The following is a 23745-nucleotide window of genomic DNA, read 5'->3' on the forward strand; positions in this document are numbered from 1 at the left end:
TATAATCTTCATTACATCATTTCACTTTAGGACAGGCAGCTTCTCTTGGAGGAACCACTGTAAAACTTTCCTTTGCCACTGTAAGACTTTCACTGAAGTTGCAGGAGGGCCATGTTTTATTTCTAGGCTCTGCAATGGTCCCCAGAGCTGCAGAGCCCACCCTTTGCTGGGGATCACATCTCCTGTCACCTGGGGGGAAGCCCACCCGTGTTTCCCTGCAATAAGTTTCTCCACCTCACCTTTTTTTGCAAGCACTGCTACTGCATTCCTGGTGCAGGGCCGAGCCAGCATTTTTCAATTAACACTAAATTCAGTGTTGGCAGAAGCACAAAGAGGGTAAAAAAACCCCAAAAAACAAAAAACTAATACACCAAAAACAGAACACCCACGCTGGTTTTCTGAGCTTGTATTTTGTGTCTGTTATCCTATGGTAAGAGAAGAACTCTTAGCTTTTCTTTAACACAGAGAAAGTAAGACTGAAGCCTGTTATTTCTGTGTACCTGGTAAATATAGACGATTTTTTTTTTAGTGGAAACTCATTAGCGTGTTCCACATGGAGAGGTGAGAATTGCACTTAGAGTGAAGAGACTGATTGATGTTGGCTTGTATTAAGAAAATATGGCTAACAGAAGGAGTCAATACATCTTTTTAAACTTTTTTTCCTGTGGAGTACATTGTTTTTCTTGCATGTGTTTAATGAGGGAACTTAGCAGTGGAATGGTATTGCTTCCTTTAAAATACTTAAGTGTGTTAAAATACAGTTATTAAGATCTGGCACTCATTTGAGCACCCACTTGGGACTGTAGATTATAACCATTCTCTGCCATTATTTACCATCTGTAAATGAGCTGCAGATGCAGAGTAAGCATCCAGTCCTTCAGCATCCAACCTCACAGGCAGCAAGAGCTGTGCACCAAGAGTGAAATGCTCTGCAGACCCATGGACAAACCTGTCCTTCCTCTCTGGGAGTGCTCAGACACTGCTTGGTTCTCATCCCTCTCTGGGCAGCTTGTTCCAGAGTCAGAAGTCACAAGTCAGAAAGTTCCTCTCCATATTCAGGTGGAATGTTCCATGTTCCACTTCAGTATGGGCAGGCAGGGCATGCCAAGCCCACTGCTGCAGCACTGATGTGTCAGGGAATTAGGAATTAAATTCTTGATACCTTCTCTAGACTGTACTGATCATAAAGAATGGAATTATGTGGTTTTAAATCCAAGTTCTTTTCCTTTGGCTTTTACAACCTGTTTTGAAATATGAGGAGTTTTGTAACCATTGTGTGCTGTAAGCAGAAAAGCTGATTATTTTGGACAAAAGAGGAGGCTGATGTGTTAATTTCTTGGTAGATTTAATTGCTGATAAACAGGGATCTGATTCATCTTAGGCAGTACTGACATGTTCCTATGAATTTGTGTTGGGCAGGGTGATGTGCTCCCCAGAGAGTTTCAGGAAACCAGGAGCTTTGGCACCTGCCTGTTTGGAGGAAGGTGCAGCTGGTTGCAGCTAAAAATTCCTATAATAGAAGTGAAGTGCAGGAAAATACACTGTATAGCAAAGAAGGAAATGCGCGTTCCTTCTGTGAAAAGGAAGAGTTCAGGATTCTGGCAAGGCATTCATACACATTTACAGTTTTATCACATTGAACTGCAAGCACCAGTTCAAGGCTTCAAAGAGGAATGGTATTTTAACATTATTATTATTATTATTATTATTATTATTATTATTATTATTATTATTATTATTACTACTACTACTACTACTACTACTACTACTACTATTCCCTACTTTAAAAGAGCAAGTTTGTTTTAAAAAAGAGGGTATTACTTTGGTTTTCATGCTGATCCCCCTTCAGTATTAGGAACAGACTTTATCTGAGAATCTAAAATTCTCAGCCGAGATCACATCTGCTTTATATTGTGGTTGATCATGGAGCTCTGGCTCTTACCAAATATAAAATAAGAAAAAAAATGGATCAAACATGAGTCATTATGGTTATGTGTTGCAAAGATGGAGAATTTTTCCGTGTTTCCCATATTTTTTTTTCATTCAAATAAAACTGTGGCTTCTCCTCCTTATGTAAATGAATTAGTGCTATAGGTGTTGCAAATCTTTTCTGGATACTTAAGGAAAAAAAGGTAGAATATTCCTTCTAGAGGCTGATATTTCTCATGCTTCTTGCTCTTGTGTGGAGGAGTGGATTCAGACCAGAGCTCTTTCTATGTCTTTATAATCATTACTTATCTCAAAAAAAAAAACAAACCACAAAAAAACCCCCAAAAAACCATAAAAAGAAAACCCCAAACAAACACAAAACAAAACAACAAAAAAAACCCCTCAAAAATCTTTCTACCATATGACCATTTAGAAAAGCAACGTCTCACTTAAATATTTAGAGTTAAGCATGCTTTTAAAATTCATTATCAATATGAAAAATACAATTAGTCAAGAAGCTGTGAGCCACAAGCTGCTTTCCCCTACTCTCTTTCCCCAATAATTTCCCGCTTTCTGTACTTCCTGCTGCTCCTTGTGCACCTGTGAGTGGGAATTGCTTTCTCTGCCCTCTTTTCACTGGGCTTATGCCCGTTCCTTACAGTTAAACAAACCCTTGCTATTGAAACAGCAGAACCTTCCAGGTGCTATTTATAATTTACTTTAAAGATTAAGTGATTGTAAGTGGGAGGAGTTCCTGAAATCTATTGCTGTCCTGACATTCCAGCTTTGGTTTGAGCAGCTGTGGTCTGCTCTGGGCTTTTCCTCAAAACTGCACAGGTGAGCTCAGCTCCCAGGTGTTTCTAACCTTTAGTCTCCTGCCTTGGTACCCAAGACCTGGGTGACCTGGCAAAGCAAAGCTTTGGGGAGGTTGTGTCCTGTCTGACATCCAGAATACACCAGCCTGTCACCTGCTGTTCTGATTTGCTCCATGCTCAGGTGTCAGGTGCTACATTTCCTGTTGAAATAATAGAGCATGACATTATGTGTCCTGTAGATTACATCTCCTGTATCTTTATTTTTATATGACATTATTATATGATATATTTATTCATGACATTATATCTCCTGTAGATCTCTGCAGATTCCATACCTTTGGACAAATTTGGTAAGGATTGAATAGGTGTGGCTGAAATGTTATGGGGTTCTTGCAAGTGGGGCATGGTAGTGATTTTATGTGCTTGGTTTTCATTGTAAACAGTGCTTCAAAATATATTCAGTGAGGTTTGGATTGGTAAGCATAACACTGCAAGTAGCATTTGTGTCACTAGAAATTCTCACTGTTTCTGCACTACTTTGTAAATTTAGATTTTTTTTTTCTTTCAAGTTCCATACTTTAAAAATTACAATAAGTAGACAAGTATACCTTTGAAAAGTCCTTATCTCCTGTGGTATGACAGCACAATAAAATTGACCTTGGCCCTGGGAGCTTTGAAAAGACTGCAGTAAAAGTGCAGATGTTTACCTTGCAAAACGACCTTCTCTGCTTTGAAATATTTGGTGCTTTAGTGCTTCGTTGATAGTGACTTCGTGACGCCTTCAGTTAAACCCCTCTGAGCAGCCCTGCTCTGATTCTCCTCTTCCCTTTGACGCTGGTATCCACCCCTGTAAAATGCTAATGAAAAGGATAGGTGCTGCACAGAAACAAAGGGAACCATTGACTTCACAAAGGGAAAAAATCTCGTTTAACGCCCTTGGAAAACTCCACGAGGAACGTCAGACAGTACTTTACTCACAAAGGAGATGACATCTCCTTGCTGATATGCAAAGTCATTTGTCATTTAGGGAAGAGGTAAAGCAGCATCTCCAGTGTCAGAAGTGCCTGGCTGTGTTTTAAAGCTCTTTTTTTTTTTTTTTTTTTTTTTTTGAGGTGGAGGTTTGAAAGAATGTGTTTGTTATTTAAGGATTTTATTTATTTTAACTGTCATTTGTCAGAGTAGATACTGGAGTTAGTGCAGGGTGGACCTTGTGAATCCGATAGCTCTGGGATGATAAAACTGTAATTGACACAACTGTCCTGGGTTTCATTTGAAGTTATTTTACTGATACTGAATTACAAAGTTTACTGACTTCTGTTTCAATTTGTTAATAAAGTAGTGTCCAGGTTGATTTTATATGGGAGAACACAATCTTAATCCCAAGGATTTCCTTCCTAAGTGTCAGGATTTTGTACCAGAAGTTATGAAGAGTGCTAATTCTACATACCTACAGCACTGGTTAAGGCTTAGGGGCAGTGTAGACTTGCAAGTAGATGGTGCAGTAGAACAACTAAATTTTGTATTTAAGTAAAAAAAAAGCTTGGCTTAAATGCAACCTAGACTTTTTTTTTTTTTTTTTTCTTTTTGGCTGGAGAATATATAATTTGTAATCAAACTGAAATTGTTTTGAAATGGTGTAGAATCACTTGTTTTAAGGGCTGTTCTAAAATAAAATTATGTTTCCACGCTAACTTTGCTCTGAATTGTCCTAACCATTGAGAGAAGATATGATGAGGTCAGACAAGCTTGTTCCTGGTTTTAATGCTTGGGAAAAAGAGTTATTGAGGGTGAGTAAGTAAAAATCCATGTGAATCTGGTTAATTCACCAGAATTAACCAGAGGAGGAGAATAAAACAGATGTCTCTTGGGAGATTATTTTGTTTACAGAAGATAATCTGGTTTTGGGGTGATGTGTGCAAGAGGGTCTGGGACATCTCCAAGGTGACTGCTTTAACAGTCCTGCACTTTTGTTGGGCTGTGCCCACGGCATGTGAGATGCTCTGCTTGCAGAAGCAGCCTCTGTTCCAGCTCGGAGCAGATCCACTTCCAGTGGAACTTCCACAGGAACATGCAGAGCCTTTGCTGTGAGGACATTTCTTCAGTCTGACAGACAATTCCACATTTTCCTGGTGTAGCACAGAGCCTGGTTTCAGCTGCAGCCTTTAAGTGGGATTTATCAGATCCTGAGGACATCTGTGAGGTCGGGAGGAGGTGATGTGGAGCCATGGCCCTGGAGGGATTGGGAAGGAGGGAAGGAGGACACTGTGCCCCTTGGAAAGGAGCATATCCTGACTCTGGATGAGCGTGGGGCCACTCTGATCGTGCTCCCTGAGCACAGCTGTCCTTTCCAGCCTCTCCACAGGTCATGGATTCCTGCCCTCCCAGCAGGATGCACGTCCTACCGGGAGCTGGGAAGGAAAGCGGGAGGGAGGAATCCTCTTGCATGAAAAGAAAAGATTCAAACTGGATCCATCAGCTTAAAACTGGATCAAACTGGTTCTAACTAGCCCAAAACTGTTACAACACAGCCCAAATAGTTCAAACTGGTTCTGGCCAGTTCTGACTGGTTCAAACTGGTTTAATCCAGGTCAGAACAGTTCTGACTACTTCCAACTGGTCCAGACTGGTTCAAACTGGTTCCAGCTGTTTCTGACTGCTTCAAACCATTTCCAGCCAGTTTCAACCTGTTCCATCTGCTTTAAACCTGTTTCAACTGGTTCAGCCTAGCTCTGACCAGTTCAAATTGGTTCTGACTGCTTCTGGGTGACTTGCCCCATTTCAACTGGTTCAAACCACTTCAAAATGGGTTAGATTGGTTCCAACCCATTCAAACTAGTTCAAAATGGTTCCAATCAGTTCAGGTGGGTTTTAAGTGGTTCCAACTGGCTCTAGCTGGTTGCAACCAGTTCATGGGGGTTCAAGCCATATCCAATGAGTTCAAACTGGTTTCTTCCATTATTCTGTGTGTTCCATTCCATACCTGGAGTGAATTGTTGGCTGTCTAAGCCATCACAGTCAGGACAAGAAGAAGAACCTCAGCTCTCCCTTCAAACATTTGTAGCTGCCATGTTATTCACAGTCATGGCTGTGCTGTAATTATTCCAATATTAACATATTTCCATGCCATTTACTAACCAAGGTCTAATAAAACAAAGAACAGAAAATTAAGGTATTGCAGAAGATCCCATCCTAATTTTTTTACATTTTTGATGTGGATGCTTTTCATAAAGAGAGCAAATGCTTCTAATTATGTTTTCTCAAGCAGTTCTGAAGAGATCAATTTCCTATTGGATCCTAAATTCCTAAAAATTACCTACTTAAATTTTATTCAGGATCTCAGACTGTTATTAGAATCTATATTTTACACATGTAGGTATTATTTGATCTATTCAAGCCACATTAATTCTCATTAAGAAACCTTATGTTTCTACCTTAATCTTTACCTTTTTTTTCTCCTCCAACTGGAAATGGTTGGATTAAAGTGCTTATCCATATTTTTTTGAGGAATATGAATGCCTGAGTCCAAGGTAACTTATGACACCTTGCTCATCCTGTATCTTGATGTATTCCAGTAACACAAACTCTTTCCAGAACACTTTGAACTCTGATCTTGTGAATGGCAGAGACAAGGTTATGACTGGTTCACCTATGTGTAACCATGCTATCTTTGGCTCAGTCATTTTCATAAAAAGTTGCAAGTTTTGGTCACACCTGTATGGACACCTTTATTCCCAGCAGGACCTGTCAGCTTTGGTCCTGCTGGGAATAAAGAGAGCTGCAAGTTCCAGGCTGTTTAATCAGAAAGAGGAAAGGAGGGCTATGGGGAGGTGAGACAGAGGGATGCTCCTGAGTACTCACTCCCTTGTTCCATGTAGAGAAGGTGGCAAAGAGGAACTTCCCACCATCTGGAAACAGCGAATCAGCCCACTGGAAATTAGCAGAGACACATTGAGCTGAGCTGCAGTATTACTCCACTGCTTTGGCATTAGCACTTTTAATTCTTTTAATTGCCTTTCTTTTTTTTTTTTAATACTTTTTTTTCCCCCAGGCACAAGGTCCTGCCTTTTGACCTCTCAGTTCTTTTGATAGAAGCATCCTTTGGGTGTCAGTGTCCTGTTCCTTGTGTTTGACCTTCAGAATTAGTCACCTAATTGTGGAGTGGGCTGACCTACGTAGCCTGTGTTTGACCAAATTGCTAAGAAATAACTGTGAACACTAATGATGCTAAATATGGAGCACTTGACATCCCAGTGCTTGCAGAAGCAACTGCAGGTGTTTTCCCCTCCCATGTTCAGGCAGCCCCAGGAATGAGCAGTGTGATTCAGCAGAAGTGGCTTTTTGCTCAAACTCCTTATACCCAAAATCTGGTTCAAACTACACTTGAAATGCCTCCTCACATTTATTTCACAATCTACTTTTCATGATCTGTGTTGTTTTCTAATATTGATATGATATTTCAAAGAATATTGCTGTAGAATGATTTCTTCAGGAGACCTCACTTTGGCATTTGGACAATTATTAAAGTTTGAATTCTGAAGTTTGGGGGTTTAATAAAAGAGGTGAAGTTGATAGCAGTGGGAAATGTTTTAAAATTACAAATCTTGCTTTTTTTAAGGTTGCAATAAGTTGTAGTAGGATTTAACTTTAATTTTTCCTTATAAATTTGTAAGTCGGCCTGAATGTCCCCCCAGTTTTTGGAGAGAAAACTGTTCTTAGTCACCTTACCCTGATATAGTTACTTCTGATTTGTTTTGCACAGTTAATATCTATACTTTAATACTTTATTTTACATCATTTGTGCTAAATAGAGTGTTAATATTTTCTCATCAGCAAAACTGTGAAACTGCAAACAACCCTACTTGATGCACATGAGAGGATTTTTAGAATTTTTACATGTATTTTTAAAACACTCTGAATTTGGGCTGTGCATACTGAGCCACATTAAAGGATTTCGTGGTGCAGCTTCCCTGGGTCTGAGTGCCTTTTAATATGATTTCATTTACAGTGGTGCACAGGCTCCAGCAGCCTGGTGAGCAGTGATGACTACTTCAGATGCAGCACTGATGGCTGTCCTACTTTTGGATTTATTCTATTCCTCAATTGCCTTCTCCACAGCACCCAGCCTCCCTCTCCTCCTGTCCTGAAAAAGACACTGTCAACACCTCTGTATTAAAAAAAAAAAAAAAAAAAAAAAATATATATATAGTATATATTTCTTTAGTGTGAAGGAATAATACTACTTAGAGTTCATCAGACTTTTTGCAGCAGTGTTTGCAATTATTTTGCTTTAGAAAGAGTACTTTCATTCATTTTCATTTGTGTGTTTATTTATTGTGTGCTGCTAAAGCTCTTGCTGAGCTTCCAAAGACAAGTTCTGACCATGAGCTAAGTGGATGCTTTCAAGTAGCTGAATAATAATTGAGGACCTCAACATGTGGGAAAACTGATGCTTTTTTCTTTCTTTTTTTTTCTTTTCCCTTCTTGTTACCACACTTTGTATGCTGGGCTTTACACTGATATTTGGCACATCCAGTCTAAATTCCTTTCATTACATAATTAAAGAGAGCAAAACAGAAAAGGCTAGATTTAAAAATTTCATCTCTTTGAGTTTTGTTTTCCTTTTTCAGTCCCAAGGGATGAAATGAGTCTCTTCCCCAGGAGCCAGCACTCCCAGCTGGGGCCAGGCTGGACTCTTGCCTTCAGTGTTCATAAACTCTCCTCTGTTGTCCTTCAGTTTTTGAGTTTTACTCATAATTTAAGGAGAGAGATGGGAGTGGAAACCATGGGAATGAAAGTGCAGCAATACAGTCATGAAAAGAGCACTTAGGAAATCTTACTTATAGCAACCTCTGTAGGAGTAGAATTGGATAGACAGTCTATGAGTAGATTTTTAACCTCTTTTTACCTTTTTTTTTTTCTTTTTAATATAACAGTGTAGTGGTTTTCCAGTCACCCCTTCTCCTCTCAGGAAAAGTCAGGTATGAAAATTTAAATTGTGAAGAAAGAGGTATGCAGAAACAAAACTGAAAGCAGTTTCCTTTCTCCTACCATCCCTTCTTCCTCCTTGTTTGTTTGGTTTTTTTCCCCTTGCTTGTAAAAAGAAACAGGAGGTTTGTCTTTGCTTCAGAAGGAGAGGTCTTTCAGCACTGTATCAAAGTGCAGGGGGCTGTTAATCACTTACACATTTTCAGCTGGAAATAGAAAATCAGCCTGGTTATTCACTTCTGTGATCAGCCAAGGAGATAACTCTGAGAACTGCAAGGCACTATTTTGTTCCTGTTTTTATCTGAATCAGGAGGGAGGGAAAATAAGTGTAAGTTGGTGACAGTTTACATGCACAGATGTGAATACTTTAGTCACATCATGTCACATAAATTCTAGACAGCTCTCCAAACATCAGGGTTAGCCTACAGAAAATATTGCTATTTATTTTGCTACTGAGTTGTTAGAGTCTACTAAAATCTCTGTTTACAGCTGAGCTTAGATGTGATTTAATTCTGTTTGTAGTAAAAAATGCTTGACAAATCCAAGCTATCACACTGCTGATGAATTAGAACACACAGTTTTTTAAACTTTTTAAACAGAAATGCAAAATGAGAACATTGCAGCATATCAGTGTGTGAGATAAATGGAGAAGTTGCTTATCCAGAGCCAAAGCTCTTTGAAAATCTGTTTGCAGTGGTGTGGGGTGAGGGGGCAATCACTTCTCTAAAACAGCACCCAGATTTACTAGAGGATTGTGTAGAGTAGCAAAGGGCAAAGCTTCTGAAGTGTTTGTTAAAACACAGAACTTTGTGATCAGAAAGCAAAAATCAGGAGAGGATTGGGAGTGAAGGTGACAGAATGACTTTGAAAGTCCAGAGAGGGATAATTACTGCATGTGTAAGGTCTTGCTTCATCATGCCCATGGCAAGTGGGGAAAAAGGTGATGACAGAGGGAGCTGCTTAGGGGAGTGATACAGAAGATGCTGGCCAAGAGCTAGAAGGGAGTGTGGAAACAGAAGTGCTGATGTCCTTAATGTTTTTACAAGCTGGATCAGCTGTGTGCTAGGTGTATCCAGCAATTTGATTTCTTGATCTGTGTTTTCTGTGTAAGCTCTTTATAACAAAGGGTTTGGCACCAATGCCCTCTGGCAAGCATCTGTCCAGTAAGAATCCATCTGCTCCTGCACTGGTGGTGTTTGTTTGCAGAGTTTAAGACAGGTCCTTTCCAAGGGGATTCTCTGTTACATTTGGCAAAACAATGTGTGCAGCCACAGGCTGGAAGCTGAGAGCTTCACCAGCACAAGCAGTGATGCCCAGGCATTTCTGCTTTTAGGAGTGGACCAAAAAAACCCCACTGTGCTGCTGTGTGGATGGACAGGCTGATGTGAGAGGTTTCTGATGGATTTCTCCATTAGGTCATGTGTGTGTGATCCAAATGAAGGCCGTGCACAAACACAAGAGCTAATTGTGGTTGTTGAGCAGGTAAAAGAAATGCCAGCACTTATCAGGTTTCTCTCCTCAAGCCCAAACAAGGAAACAGTTCATAAATTTGGAGGAACATCTGCTGATAAACTCTGAAAGTTTGCTCCTGTCTTCCCCCTGGGTCGTAAGAACTGGCACAAAAGTATAAACCTTGATGATTCTTTGTGAAACAAGAGTAAGCTGTGCTGCTCTTGGACTATCAGGGACACAAAGGGGCATTTTCCTGAGACCAGCCTGATGCTTGCCTGCTGACTGAGAGCACATGCTAGCTAGAGGAAGCATGGAGAGAAATAGTCTGACTCCCGTGGTGAAAGATGTGCTGCACTTCCTGACTGAGGAGGTGTAAAAGAAGCCAGATGTGAAATGTTTCAGAAGGGTAGGATGTGGCACCCAGACTAACAAAGCTGCAGTTGGTGTGAGGTCTCAGAGGAGCAGGGATAACCCCAAGCCTGCCTTGGGAAGGATAGCTAGAAATGCTTTTCTCACCTCTGAAATAGTAGAATAAAGATACATTTTGCTTGCATGGCAGTTTCTCACCAAAAAGCGTATTTATTTTTAAACCAAGCACCACCGTATGAAATGCATGGAAATAAGTTGCTATAACTGTTTCTGGTGTGCAAATGTTTGGAACATATGTAAGCAAATATTCCACAAATAACCAGAATCTCTCCCGTGCATCCCAGGCCTGTGATGGAATCAAGATGCTTCTCAAGCCTCTCAGTGCCTTCCCTGGGGCACAGCCTCCCCTTGCACATCTCTGAGCAACCCAAACAGCTCAGGTGGTTATTGGGGGAAAGAAGAAAGGTGAGCCAGTGGGAGAAGGCCTCCCTCTGCTCCCCAGAGCTGCCTTGGCTTGCAGGTGAGCACTGGCAGGGCTCAGTCCTGGCTCAGAGACAGCTCCTGCCAGCCTCTGGCCCCGACAGCTCTGCTGATGTTCACCTGATAACGACTCAGCCTTTCATGCCAGGTTAACTTGAGGGATTTCATTCCTGCAGAAGCTTGGCATAACTAAAAGGCTTGGCAGCTTGAGTTATAAATTGCCAGGAATTCGAGAGAAGTTGATCTAGTTTATTTTATTGCGTGCCAAAAACTCTATTTAAAGTGTCTGACCTCAAGATGCAACAAAAAAGAAAGTTCCTTTGATCTTCTTTGGCACCATTTTCAGAGTCTTTCAATGCAAAGAAAATATTTTGTTGATGTCTACCATCCTCTTAAATCTGAAATATGCAAGGAACTAAAAGCTCTGATTATCAGTAACAACATGAAATTTTAGTGGATTTGTTTCTGTTCCCTGACCTAAGTTCTTGACTTGTTCTTTTGTGTCATGAAATGAAATGTCTCTGACGTATCAGCAGCACGTACAGAGTTACTGGCACAAATGGAGTGGTTTAAGTAATGCTTTTTCAGAATAGACATTGCTTACTAATTCAGTCTCTGTTAATTAAGATGAGCAGCTTACTAAAGCCTTAACTACTTCCTTGAGGCAGAACTTCTTAGCTAGAAGAGAAAAATACTGCTTGTCTTTTCATAAGAGTTTTCAGGCTTGCTATAATGATTTTTGTGTGGGCTTTGTGGGAAAAAATAAAACAGCCAGTGTGACATGAAATAGCATCTTACATGATGCTTACTGAGATGCTAGCACTTCCAGATGGAAATACGATGTATGCTGTACTTGATTTAAGAGGAGTAGTTTGTTTTTAAGAGCTTCAAGTCAGATAATGGTAAAAAAATTGTGGTGATGTATTTTTCTATGAGTCCTGGGCAGCTCTGAGAGCAGGTCTTTTCCTATATGTTTCTTCTTTCAGAAGCATCCTTATCTCTGTGACTTTGAAGTTCTAAAGAGCAGACTCTATTACTGTTTATTTGAAGTATTGTGAAAATATACTTGAAAATATTTTAGACCCTCACTTTCAAGCATATCTTTCCTAATAGTTCCTATAAGGTTTGCAAGCTTGAATGCTGAGAATTTGTTTTTGTGCTATCACTTATCAACCACTCCTGTAAATTAAAATTTAGTCATATTACAGTAGTATGATAAATTCAAATAGTTTTTTCTGGCCTGTGTTCTTCCTTGAAATGATGAGCTGGTGTTCATATACAAATTTTGTTTATTTTATGTACTATACCCACAGCCTACACACGTGACCTTGAACGTTGGCAGTGAAAATTGCTTGATTAATCTTTTACACCAACTCTCAGATTTTTTTTTTTGTTTGATTTCATTCTACAAAGAGAAACTGCAGCTCATGAATCTGGAAAGTGCTTGTATAAAAGTAGCTTTACGAGGCAGGAATTTCTGCTTGGCTCTTCATGAAGCATTTCCCAATCTCTCAGACCCATCTCCCTTCCTGAGCGTTTTCGCATCGTAAAGTTCCTGCAGAGCGAAGCATGCTCTGATATTGTCTCTGTATCCCATTACCTGCTCCTGAGTGAGGCAGCAAGAAGTGTCCAGATATGTAATTGAAAATTAATGAGGAACTTAGCTTTTTATGGAAGACACTAGCATTCAGTTTGCTGCACAACAATAGTGCTGATATCCTGTCTCAAACAAGCATGAAAGCAGTAGAGCCTTGTTTATCTCACCAGTCAGCAGCAATCACTCCTGACTGCACACCAGCAGCAGATTTGCTGAGTGCAAAGGTACCATTTTTATGTTGCTGTTTATCAGACCAGAACTACTCACTTTACTTTCAAAGCATTTACTTTATTTATTTCGGAGATTGGTGCTCTTCCAGGAGAAAAGTAGAAACCTATTTGAGGAGAATCAGCGTCTGGGAAAAGTGCTTCAAGCCTGCTTTTAGAAGTTACTTCCTTTATTTCCTCCATTATTTCAATATTTATCAGACAGCTTCAAAGAAACTTTCTGTTTAAGTCACCTTTATGCCATCCTAGAGCTGTTGATAAAGTACCTGTGCTAAAATATCCATCAGCCTGCTTAGAAGTGAAGCAAGCATAGCACAAGATCAGCAGAGAGTTTTCAAATGCTTCATTTATTCCTAGCTTTGCTATTTTTTGTGCATGTTAATTTTCTTGGCTTTATTTTTATCATTTAGCAAGTGGCCAGAGGTACAAGAAGGCTGCTATGGTACTGTTGGCAAGCAGATGACAAGATGCAACTCAGCTGTAAACAGGCAGCGAGTGATGATGGAAAGAGGAAATGGGGGGAATTAATTACACTAGAGTAATATTTTCTCTGGATGCTGTAAGAGGTCTGGGAATTGAGGTTGATTGTTGGAAAGAATAATTGCTACCAGTTTCTAAATATGTGTTTTAACACAAGGATACCTGTGGGGGCAGAGAGAGGTAGAGAAACAGATTCAAGAGTAGTGAGGGGAGCTGAGGTGGGCATGGGTTGATGCAGAGGTTTTCCTGCGAGGCTCCTAGAGCCACTCTGAGTACTGGGATTACAGTGCCTGGGGCAACTATTTCTTTAATGTATATTCAATGTTTTCTGACCCAGCTTCTCATTTTGAGACACCCCAAGTCTGGATGGCACATGTGGCATACAGTAAACTTTTGCTTAAAATTAATTTCAGATTGTTTCTGTTAATGGTAAAACAGTCAATGTAAAGGTAAGGATGTTTGTCTGTCAGAAAAGAAAATAGTGCTGAGACCTGACTGTGCAGAAGTTTGTAAGTCACTTCTTACAAGGTATGGAGAAGCTGTCTGAACTCACTTCCATACTATTGACAACTTTTGCTTCTTGGAGGACAGGAGACAAAAAGAGACTGGGAAAGAACAAAAATACAAATCAAGAAAATGCTGATCTGCAAGAGTGATCTGCAAAAGCTTGAAGTGGTTTATATCAGTGTTTAATATACAGGACAAAGTGAGGAGGTATGTGAAGTTAGAAGAAATCTCCCCATCCCATTCCTTCCCCCTTTCCTTTTATTATTTGCTTGGTTGCTTTGTTTTTTTATTTCACTAATTTGATGGTTTTGAGGTTGTTCATGCTGTTGCTTCCTTAACTTGCAGGAAGGGATTGTTGGGGGGCCAGGGAATCTCAAAAAGTTGTTCTTGGAACAATTGCAACTTCTTTTAAGTTGCAAGACTTAAATGTTTTTAATTAAATTGGCTTTGTCTTCAAAATGTGAATTTAGTACTTAAAATCAAACAGCGTTTTTAAAGACTCTTTTCTCGTCTACTCTGACCTCCTCCCACCACCAAGGTCACTCAGCTGTACTGCAGAGAGGAAACATGGAAGGAAAAATGTTTTCAGTTTGCCAGGAACCACTACAGCCTCAAGGGATTTTGAGCAGTGGGTCATTTTAAGAACTGTGATTTGTTAAAGTACCTGGAATTTGTTCAGAACATTCTTCTTGGTGCTGTTGCTGGTAGAGAAGCAGTTATTCAATTTTCCAGTATGGTCAAAGTGTGAACAGCAAAATATGTTCCTCTCTTTTAGACACACCTTGTAAGACAGACAGCTTTCAGCACTATCCAGAGTGACCATTTTCAAGCTTGTTAACTTAAGAGGGCTTGTTCCTGCACATGGGAACCATGACAAACTATGCTGTAGGATGGTCAGACCATTAAATAATCTACAGCCTGTTGCACTTGGCACAGCTCCTTGTAGCCTGGATGTGTGTGTCAAACCCAAAAAGACAAAATCAGACTTGTTGGGGCACACGGAGGTGCTGCAGCTCCTGTTTAGATCTGTATGCATGTATATATGAATTATGCTAATGCCAAGCAATTATGGCAGTTCACAGCTTGACAGATTGTCCGTGCTGGATGGGAAATGTTGATTCCCTGCTCTAGAGGACGGAGTTTGTTGTAAGTCAATCTCATCTCATAGTGAGGCCGCGGAGAAGGGGAATGTATAAACAGCTGCAGCAAGGCTGCTCCCAGTACAGATGTGTCTTCCTGCAGTGAGATCTCTGGGTCACCAGATGTCCTGGTTTTGGCTGGGATGGAGCTCATTCTCCTCCTAGTAGCCAGTACAGAGCTGTGTTTCGGAGTTGGGTTGAGCATAATGTTGATAACACGCTGATGTTTTGGCTGTTGCTAAGCAGTGCTAGCCCTGAGTCAAGGACTTTGCAGTGTCTCATGCTCTGCCAGCGAGGAGAGGCACCAGAAGCTGGGAGGGAGCGTGGCCAGGACAGCAGACCCGAGCTGGCCAAAGGGATATTCCAGACCATAGGACGTCATGGCCAGTATATAAATTGGGGGGAGCTGGCTGGGAGGTGCCCATGGCTGCTTGGGGACAGGCTGAGCATCCGTCAGCAGTGGGTGAGCAATTGCATTGTGCAACACTTGTCTTTCTTGAGCTTTATTTCTTTGTCTCAACTTTTCATTACAAATCTATCATTATTGTTATTAATTATTGCTAGTACTACTATTATATTTTGTTTCAGTTATTAAGCTGTTCTTATCTCCATCTATGTGTTTTCCCTTTTTTCTGGTTGTCCTCCCCATCCCACCAGGGGCAGGGAGGGAGGGAGCTGCTCTGTTGTGATCTGGAACTAAACCACAACACCAGGGACCATGCAAGCCGTACTAAATGGATTTCAGGAACCTCTCCATGGGTTAGCCACTTGAGCTGTTCTTCTTTCCTCCAGGGAAAAGCTCTGCTTCCTTCCACCCATCCGCTGTCCCCTTGCTCCTGTGGGTTCTGGCAGCTTTCTGTCCTTGACATGCTGCCCCTTTTTAGTCTGGTTGTCTCAAAACCATTTTCCTTAAAATGCTGCTGAGCTGCATTTGAGTTGCAGGCTGGCAGCCGTGCTCCTGCCAACACCTTTACTTGTGTTCTTCATCCAGTTCAGACGTAACAGGACATGAGCATGGGACCAAAATGGGAGAATTTATTGTACTTGTGGTCAAGAGCTGTTTGTGCTGTGTTTCTGGTGGCTGGAGAAGTAATTGTGATTATTGTACACGAGTATAGATTCTATCTGGGTCTAGCCTCCAAGTTGTTTTGATCAGATGACCTCCAGAGTTCACTCCCAACCTAAATTGTTCTGCAATTTATACTGCTATTTAAACATAGTACAGATAAGGAGCAGATGGTGCAGTAAAAGAGCTGGTGAGCATAGCTCAGAATTCGGAAACAAAAGGTGATTCACGGGCCAAAAATATAGAGTCAAGTCCAGTGTGTATCTCTCTTTTGCAACTCCACATATTTGCATAGGCTGGTATTCAAATATTGGCTGGTCTTGACAATCCACTATCTAATTGATAGATCACAGAAATAAAAGTCTGACATATATTTTTTTAATGAATGTTGTTTAAAATTCTTAGTTTTAACTCTCCTTAAAAAAGAGCTAGACATGAAATGTTTATTGCCAAGGCTACACAAGTGGCAGGGGAATCAACTTACAAAAGAAGGATTAACTTGTAGATTTTTCCACCTCTGATAGGTTATTAACACACTTTTATTCACTTATACCCTTTTGAAAATAGCTCAGTAAGAGGAGGGTGATCCCAGCTGTTCACCAAAATAAAACTTCCTACAACTATAGGTTTTATTAGTGATGCATTTGAATATATTAATCTTGAAGATGGCTTACTGAACTTTTATTCCTCATATAACTAAGAATTTGTGTTGCTACTGCAAGCATTCACACAACTACAAACACCATTGCTCAGCTATAATGATATCTGTCCTCCCAAAGTGTTTATTCTACATTTGGTGACTTGTGTTCCAATGTACTTTAGCTCCTAGTGCATAGTGTAGCTTTTTTTTCCTTGAAGCAGAAGAATCATACGCTTTTGGAACAATCATTGGTCTTAAATGGCACTACTACCTGCTTGAAAGTCAGATCAGCACAGGAATTAGTGTCTGCTTTATATCTTGTCATTTCAATCTTAGTTACCTGAAGCTGCCTCTATTTTCAGAAGGCAGGGACTGAAAATTTTGCTGTTTTGGCTTGTATGATTAATAAATATACTGCAAAGTTACAGCCTCCCAAATCACCTGGGCTTTATTTTTTTTTTTTTTTTCCCAGGATCCCCTTTGCAAGTTATTCCAGCCACCATCAGCCTTGGGAGTTTGTGAGAGTGCTGGCCCCAAGCCATGCCTCCTACATGCAGTGAGAGTTGCCTTTAGGGCTATGATGGTTGCTGCAATAAAGATGCAAGTGTGGAGGTACCTGGGATGAAATCTAACCCAAGCTGTGGAGTATAACCATCATTATTTGGTTCCTGTGGCACAGAGATCCTTCTGCACTACTGGGTGCACTGACAACCTGTGGCCAAGACTCCTGCCAGTTCTGGGGATTTTTTTGTTGGTCCAAAAGCTGCTGCCAGCCCACATTGCTGTGCCTGCTCCCAGGTGTATTGCTTCTGAAACCCTTGTATTTGCCTGGCTCGTGGGGTGTGTGCTCTTCCTGTTCTTCCCTGATTCTTGAGCAGATATATTTACCCCCTATCATGTTTTTCACTGATTAAGTCTGTCCCATAGGGTTATTTAAGGGTGGGTGTCTCCTCTTACCTTACAGCTCTTATTGAGTGCTGGTGATTGCACTACAAAAATAGAAAACAGTGATTTATGTTCATTCCTGGTAATAAATGACCTAGGGACCGGGTGTCTTAGGACCTAAACTGTAAATAATTAAGCTTTACCTCTGTGGAACCCTCACTCAACCCAGGCTGTTTTTAGCTGTACTTTTATAACAGTTACCTTTTAATTTCTTTCCCAGGCACTGTGGTCATGTAGCATGGTCAAAAAGCCCCAAAAACTAAATGCTATGCACACCTTGTTTTTATGTGCATGAGATGATAAATGCTGTGCAGTCAAAAACCCAAAAGCTGATGTTACTGCAGAGCAGCCATGTGTTAATTCCAACTTAGCCTAGCAATTCCAAACAGGAGCAGGCTCTCAAGCTCATTGATTCTCTGTTTTTTTTTTTTGTTTTTTTTTTTTTGTTTTTTTTTTTTTTTTTTTTTTTTTCCCCAAGTTTATCAAGCTTTATGAGCTTTGGGTGTCTGACTTTTGCTCTTGACCAACCTGATAGTGGCGATTCGAGATTTTTTTTTTTACTTCATATCCAAATAAAAGGGATCATGAAGGAAACAGGGGAAGATGGAAGATGCAATTTTTCAGTATTAACTGATGAAGTGGATGGTTGTAAATTTCTAAAAATATTAGATATCCTTTCGATTTTTTTTTTTTTTTTAAATTTGGGCAATTCAAAAAGTGACAGTTGCCTCTCATGGCTTAGGCTTTTTAGCCAGGAAAGCCTGATTTATATTCTGGGCATTCTGAATATTGTTCAAACTGTTCTGTTAACAGCAATGCTCAAATTAAAGTGTGATATTTGGTCCTGAGAGCATATTGTGGTGAAATAAATTATTGAATGAGGTGTTTGGAAGTGAGTGTTAAAGATTACAAAAATATCCAGCTGAGTGTGCTACTGCACACCCAAATATTACTTTTTCTTCTGAGAATCATCTAGGTGCATGAGAGAACCTTGATTTTCAGGGCGTAGGATTTTCCAAAAACAGTATTTAAAAGAGACTAATGGAAGCTGGACAATTGGCTGCTCTGTAATTCCTTCAACCCTCCCCCTGAAAATCTGCAACAAAGGGAAAAAATAATATGGAAAACTGTAGCTTTTGTTAGAAGAGAGACGGATCTGCATGTCATGATGCTCTTTTAGAGGTTTTTTTCCTTTCTAATCCATGCTGTGAGTTTATCTCATGGTTGACTTGCACTAATTATCTGTGCTCAGTAACTTTTTCAGTGTCCAGGAAGTCCCATACTGAATACACTGTTGCGATTTTATGCCTTCCACCCTTCTTCCAAATAATTCTTAAAAGTTATTTCCATCATCTGACAGGGTTCTGTCTCCTGCAAATCCCATGGACTTCTTTTTCTGCTTTTGTAATTTCATTTTAAATGTAGGCCTGTTGATCCAAGTACTTCTTGTATTAGCAATCACTATTAAAGTGTCTGTTTTCTATGTGCAACAAGATGGGGATTAAAATTCATCAGGGATTTAAAAGAAAGCACAAATGAAAAAGAAAATGGAAGCAAGGTTTTCTTCCTATCCTTAGTCCTGTGTTTGTGAGAGAGCAACACAGCTGACTTGAAGTCTGTGGGATGTGGATAGTAGGCAAAATATATTGTGGAGATACAGTTCCCTCTGGATAATTCAAAAATACACAAAATAATCATTATGCTGCACACAATTTCCTTTGTTACTCTTGTGGCTTGAAACACATCCCAGATTCCTCAGGTCTTGTGCAATCTTTTTTCTTCCATAAATCTGGAGCTGTGGATGCTTCCTCCCTCCTCTGCTGTACTTTACTCCTGGGGAGGAGGGGATGTCCAAATGCCATTTTTGAGTAACAAACCCTCTTGTGTTCAGGCCAGCAGTGTGAGTCAGGAGTGAAAGTTCTTACACTCCTTGCCTCTGCTCAGACGGGTTTGGAGATCTCTGGAAAAGCATTTGTGGTCAGTTTGGCATTAGTTTTTATACTGCATGTGGCTAGTCTTCTGCATCTTTGTATTATCCTCTTGGATAATATCCCCCTGGAGTGCACTAAAACACGAGAAGGAGAAGAACACTAGATAAGAGCAACCTGCTATTAGGGAAATGCAAATTACATGACATCACAGTTTACATATTTCTGTTTCAGGAGCAATCCAAGAGGGTACCATCTCCATCATTAGAGAACTTTCACTAATTTTATGCACTCAGGACAATTTGCAGTGGTTAAAGTCTTGTTTGGTAACCACTGGAAGCACGTGCCACCTGCTGCAGTTCTTTGTGTTAAGACTTCATGACTGGGAACGAGGTGCTGTAAAACACATGCCCCAAATTTAGAAGGAGAGCCATTGCTGCCATGTTACCCAAGCACTTTGTCCTTCTTGTCACCTGCCAGAGCTGTCTGATCACTGTGCTAGGGCTTCAAAGCCTCTTCTGCTCACAATTGAAAGGAAAGGGGATGTTTAGCATCTCTTGAGCTTCCAGACTGCACCAAGCCTGAGCAGGAGAGGGAGACCACGCTGGTGCAGGAGTGAAGGGAGCTGGTGGTGAAGCTGGGAAAGCAGCACCTGTGCTTCTGATGTGAAACCATCCAGTGCCAGGGAGGGGAAAGCCCTGAGCACACTGAGAAGAAGCCATCTGCTAAGTAATGCTAAAATTTGGCAGGAGTGAATGAACTGCACAGGAGCCCCTGGTGCTTGCCAATTGATCTGGGCAGCAGGAAAAATGTTTGTTGGGATTTCCCTGCTTGTAGAGTAATGGATCCCCTCCTGTACAAAAATCTATGGGCTTCTAATATGCTTCAAGCAGAAGCATTCAGATAATCTGGGAACTTTTAGAAAAAGAGCTGTACATGCCCTTCTCTGGGGAAAGAGTCAATGAGGAAGATGGGGCATCAAGGCTTGATCTTTCAGAAACAATAGGGGTGTTTGAGACTATTGACCACAAGTGCTCTTTTTGGAACCTGAAGCTGTGTGAGTCTTCTCCCCATCCTGAGATAATAAACTCTCAGTATCTTTCAGATAAGCACAGGTTTTGGCAAGTCTCAAAACTGGCAGCTGAAAGCTGTCTTTGGTTTAGCTGGCTGTGAGAATCCAGGTGTGAGGGCCCCTCACAAAGTTCCAGAGAAATTTCTGGGTGACAGGATTGTTGTGCAAGTGTGATAGGAGGGGAAGTGCAGTGGTTTTTTTTTGTTTGTTTGTTTTTTGTTTTTTTTTTTTTTGGTTGTTAAGATTTTCAAGAGTAAAACTGAAAAGCTTGTGTTTAGGAGAATGGCTTTGTAGCAGGAGAAGGGCTGAATCCAATGGCTTCCTCCCTCTCTAATTTCTCTAAATCTTGACCCACCAATGTTATTAGAGCTGTAATCTTATTCCATATTTCATTCAGAGAAAACAGTTGGGAATATCTCCCGTTACATCACCTGAGAGCCTGGCACTGACTGAGATGTCCCTGTGCTTTAAAGATCTGAGTCACAAAGCTGAATAATGCCGAAGGAAGCAAGTTTTTTTGGATGTGTAATTTGCCCAAATGTCACCTTCAGCGCTCTGCACTGCAGCTGTGCTGTTTTCCCTTCAACAGAGGGCATGAAGGTGGCTTGGCCAGCTTGACTAGATATTAATTGTGCAGATGCCTTTGGGGAGAAGTACTGACCTTGTGCACAGGCAGGGAATGGTTTGGGGACTGCTCTGTTCCCACTGTGCGATGCTACATCCCAGTTTGTGGCTTGGCTCCCACCAGCCCTCCTGTGTGGCTGATGAGGGAGCAGAGGAACATCATCCCTGGAGCATCCCTGGAGCAGAGGACGTGGTTGGCCCATGGGATTGCTCCTGCAGGAGGTGGCTCAGTGTGACCCAGAGCCAGGCCCACACACGTACGTAGTCTGGGGTCTGTTTAGGCTCTTCGTGGATGAGGAAAGGTGGGACATCTGACAACCTTCCAGCTATCCTACTAGATAAAATACCTTATCTTTGTGCTGGATCTTATTTGGGCCATAACCTCAACTGCTGCAAGTTGCAGCTTGCTCCTCTTCCCTGGATTTCACACTGGCACCTACAAAGAAGTTGGGATTTCTATGTCAGTGTTTTTGCATCCATGGAAAGACAGAAAGAGGTATAGCCAATTAGAGCAGTAATTGCTTCTGCCATTTCACCTAAACCTGTCTGTGAATGAATTTTCAGAAAGCTTTATGCAATAGATGGGAAACAAAAAACAAAACAAAAAAAAATCCTATCTCTAATTATTTTGGTGCCTCTGTTGGAAAAGGCAATATTTATATTTGTCAGTCTTAATTTTTCAGTGATCATCCAACCCAACCCAACAGGAGATGAAGGACAGTCACAGGGTGGATGGCAAGCCGAGTCTCCATCTTAAAGATTTTGTACGATGTCAGGAACTATTTTTGAGTCTACACTTGAATTTTTATTTTTTTAATAACTTTAATTTTTTCCCAGAAAGTCTGCTGCAAATGTGCATGAAAAAAAGGAAACGGAGGAGAAAAGCATAAGGCTGCATTAAACAATATGAGGAAAGAGTAGAGGTTATACAAAGTTCAAGAAGCAAAGGGATATGGCTTAGAAAAACACTGAGATAATGAAAGATAATATATAGATGAAGTAACTGCAATATTGTTCCCCCTGAAACTTGCCTTGTGGGCTCCTGAGGGAAAATAGAAGTTGACATCTGCTTACTTTGGATTGCCTAGCTGGAAAAACATATGAGATGATACACGTGAGACAACATCCTTGTGGGCCCATTGTAGTGCTGGTGTGAGTGGTAAGTTCTAGAAGAGAGGGGAGGTAGCAGCAAGCCAACTATTCTTGATCAAACAAGACAGAGGAAAATAGGATATTTTTTTAAGCCCAGTTCAACACTGATTTGATGCACATTGTTACTTTTTTCCTTTTTCTTAAATTAAGAATCTAGTGCACTTTTTGGGTATGTTGTGGATAGAAGCAGTGTCAGGTGAGTTTAAACTGCAACATGGATTTCGACTATTGAGAAGAACGTTAGATTTGGATTATTTAATGAGAAGAAACCCGTGGCCTCATTAGCCTTTTTCAGAATAAGGCTAATGAGACCCTGTGCTTCCCCAGGCTTGGTTGATAGCCTCCCTTATTAGAGGCCTGAGGAAGAGGTTGGGAAGTACTACCTTTTGGGAATTACCTTGGCACAGTTGCTCCTGCCTTAAGGTTGTGAGATGACTTCCTTCCTTTTCAGCCCCATTTCTGTGATTATTTTGGAAGTTGTTTCAAAAAACACTGAGTTTTGGGGAAGCACCTATGAATAGGCAATTGCTTTGTTCTGAATAACTTCCCAATACTTTGGTCCAAGCTCTTTTTTACTCTGAGTCTGTCACAGACATGCCTTAGTTCAACAGTATGTTTCTTGATCAGATTCCTTCATGAAAGCATAGAAATCTAAGTATTTATGTCAGAATGCTCCTTAATTCTTTATATGTTTCATGTCTAAAATATGAATATACTTTAGCCTCTTTTGTAATTTTTGAACAGCATGGAGTTCAGAGCAGTGCATTCTTAACATTTGAAACATTGTATGAGGATATCTGAAAGCTCTTTTTCATACAAGGGCTTCTTTAAAAGCCTTGGGTTTATTCTTTAGTCTTATTTTTTTCTTTCAGTTGCTTCTCACAGTAACATAAAGGCAAATGTAATGGAAACAAGTACTAAGTACTGGGAATGGCAAATAGAAAAAGGATAAGTAGAGAAAAAATGTTCTGCTTTTCATAGGACTTCAGAAGTCTTTGGGAGCATGCTAGAAGTGCTGGCTCTGGTCCAATGTGCTTTTATTGGCATACATGAACAAATTACCCAGGGCACAGCTATTTTTCTTACTGTAGTGAAAGCAGAGACCTTGAATAGAGGCTTTGTGTAGGACAAATATTTTTCCTTTGAAACTGGCTATGAGTTTAAAGTTTATCTAGCATGCCTTCTGGAAAAGGGAACATTTCACTTCTTAATCCCTCAGAATAGAAAATATATTCTAGTTTAGGCAACTCAGAGCTCTATAAGCAAAATTCACTCATTGGTGAAAAGCTGGTACAGTTTTATAGTTTTATAATAAGCATCATTTCTTGGTTGCCTAGA

At 40.5% G+C, this 23745-nt stretch overlaps 1 protein-coding gene across 8 annotated transcripts in view; it reads left to right on the forward strand.

Annotated features, from left to right (window-relative positions):
• The window catches only part of EPS8 (EGFR pathway substrate 8, signaling adaptor), a 123694-nt gene that overhangs the window by 38628 nt on the left and 61321 nt on the right, over window positions 1-23745 (forward strand). The window contains exon 1 of one of the 8 annotated variants that reach the window (XM_030263571.4): window positions 15301-15443. The exons of the other annotated variants lie outside the window; for them this stretch is intronic. The gene's annotated coding sequence lies outside the window, so the exon portion shown is untranslated. Of the gene's footprint in view, window positions 1-15300; window positions 15444-23745 lie in introns of those variants that run through there. 8 annotated transcript variants of the gene reach the window in all.

The sequence above is a fragment of the Taeniopygia guttata genome, chromosome 1A, assembly GCF_048771995.1.
Source record: "Taeniopygia guttata chromosome 1A, bTaeGut7.mat, whole genome shotgun sequence".
Lineage (NCBI taxonomy): Eukaryota > Metazoa > Chordata > Aves > Passeriformes > Estrildidae > Taeniopygia > Taeniopygia guttata.